At 38.2% G+C, this 2,538-nt stretch overlaps 1 long non-coding RNA gene across 1 annotated transcript in view; it reads left to right on the top strand.

Annotated features, from left to right (window-relative positions):
• Positions 1-7: 7 nt before the first annotated feature.
• The window catches only part of LOC125484204, a 29,842-nt gene continuing 27,311 nt past the window's right edge, over positions 8-2,538 (top strand). Inside the window, exons 1-2 of the long non-coding RNA XR_007263048.1 lie at positions 8-221; positions 324-466. This is a non-coding gene — a long non-coding RNA (uncharacterized LOC125484204). The remainder of the gene's footprint in view (positions 222-323; positions 467-2,538) is intronic.

Below are 2,538 nucleotides of genomic sequence, written 5' to 3'. Positions count from 1 at the left end.
GCGAAACCGCCACAACAGACGAGGGCAGGCGGAGTCCTCCAGGGCGGACGGGGGCGCTGCTCCGGGACGGACGGATGCGCTGCGGGTCGGAGTCCTCCGGGACGGACGGGGGCGCTGCGGGTCGGAGTCCTCCGGGACGATAGGCGGCACTATCGTTTCGCAATCATGGAAACAAACGCCGCGTTGAAGCAAAGCAAACCCGTTCCCCGGAACTGTTAAAGGTCAGAAAGCAAAACAGTCATTTTTGCAATGACCAATTTTGAAATATGTGAATTGAAGTGTTCAAAGAGTTATTGTTTCTGCAATCTTATTTTATTTATCAGGATGTTTTGTATCTTTATGACGTTTGAAACTTTCGAAACAAATAAAACGGACGCTGTATCAGAACAGAAAGGTTGAGATTGATTTGTACATTCGCCAGTTCCAGATATAAATAATGCGGACTCAGCATACAGTATGTTACAAAGTAAGTGCTATTTATTGAACCAGGGTAACTGGAAGGTCAAGAGGCCGCAGATTACGGCAGGCTGTTGACATTATAATTGACAAACATGTTATTTCAACATATCAAATGGAATAATACAACGAGGATGAGTCAGGACATTATCAATGAAAGAAATGTGTTTGGCAACTATTATGATCAAGATTCATTCAAAATCTTTACCGCCCAGATGTTTTATCATTGTTTTAAGGATGCCAAATCTATGCGTGTTGATCGTTCCTGTTATCATAATAAAAAGTTTAAACCTGTTTCCATTACTCTATAATTTCAACAAACGCAATTACTCAGATTTTGCGGTCATTGAAGGAACGGCGTTTGACGTCCATTACACTCTACAGTTTGTGATTTTTACATTGCAACTTGCAGTATTAATTAGCTGAAAGCTGCCTACAACAACCATATAAAGTAGGCAACCGTTGTTTATTAACTTTACCAAACAGATTGAAAGATCCTTCTTGAAGCAAACAGAGGTCAAACCAGTATTGTGCGTTTTTCGTAAGGACGTAACAAATTCACTCCTGTCCACGACTTTCTGTACCGAGTGTCTTGGTGGAGGGACTGAAGTGCAGCTAGTGAAGAAACAGTGCAACTCAGACAGAATGTTAACCTTGCACTACCATTGATGTGCTGGATTTGAATATCAGGGAAACGTGAATATTCTCAGAGGTTTTTGCTCAATTTCAGGCATCAGGGAATAATGTAGGACAGTAAAAGCAACATACTATGAATGCTAGATTTTGGAAATAAGAACAGAAGGTGCTGGAGAAATTGGGTAGGTCTGGCAGCATCTGCAGAGATAGATTGAACGTTTCAAGTCCAATGATTTTTCTTCACACCGGTCAGATTGTAATGTAGGATTTTCCATTTGCAAATGAAATTTGTGATGGTAAATTTCAACATGTAAGGTGAGCCGGAATGTTTAGGGACAATGTTCCATTTCTGACCTAAAACCTTGATGAAAGTTTCAGATTCTGGATCATAGCACGATGGTTCACACCATAATTCAGAGAAAAATAAAAAAAAGTATATTTCTTAAATGCAATTGCAGATGCTCTGACTGTTAGCCAATTCTTATACATGGGCACTTGGGATTGCAAATGTGGGGATATGTGTTGAAATGCTTAAATACAAGAGTTGGTGGTGTGAACCTAAGATTGGGTTGTAATATTGTTATTACATGTGTGACAAAAAGCAACCAGATTTAGTCTATTGGTTAAACTTGCTTTTCTTATTCCATTCTGCCAATGGACTACAGTGGTTCAAGAAGACTGCCATCTTCTCAAGGGTGACTAGGAACGGGCAATAAATGCTGGCTCATTTAATCATTCAGATGTTAGGTTTTTAAACAGGTTATAATTGATTGATTAAATCCTGATCAATCCTGATCCAGAATTAATGTGAGTTGCATTTGAACAATTTGATACATTCCCCAATCCACTGAAATATTGATGTTAAAGAATCATTTCATATTTAACCAACACACCTCATAATAGCCATGGATAGACACCAAGAGCCTTATTGAAATTATATATAGGAGTCTATTTACCACAGCCTTTACTATCTATAGTTAAAGAAAATTTCCATTCATAAAAAAATTCAAAATGTTTTCCCCTCAAGTACTTATTTTCCTATAAAAACAAGCAGGCTTGCTTCATTACACAGCTAATTCTTTAGCAATTTCTTTGAACTGTCAATCAACAATCTGACTGTCAATCAAGTTGTGAATGATACACTGCTGAGATAGTTACAGGTTGTGGTAGGCAGCCAAGTATTAATAATGACATAATGATAGCCCTTTGGGAAATGTCAACAGAGTTATTTTAATTATCAGAACAATTATGAATCAAGCTCAGTAGATATGAATTATTCTATCTTAAATTTAATGTGATCTATTTCAATATTAACTTGGATATGAAGTCAGTTGGCATGTAGATTTGAAGGGCTGAAGATGGTGTTGAGTGTATATGGGTTGACATGACTTGGCATGTGGCATGGGGTATGAGGGCTAAAGGATAAAAGGCATAAAATTTAAGGAG

The sequence above is a fragment of the Rhincodon typus genome, chromosome 10 (genome assembly GCF_021869965.1).
Source record: "Rhincodon typus isolate 14 chromosome 10, sRhiTyp1.1, whole genome shotgun sequence".
NCBI classification, from domain to species: Eukaryota; Metazoa; Chordata; class Chondrichthyes; order Orectolobiformes; family Rhincodontidae; genus Rhincodon; species Rhincodon typus.
Note: the sequence above shows the minus strand (reverse complement) of the source record. Positions and strands in the feature narration are given on the sequence as shown.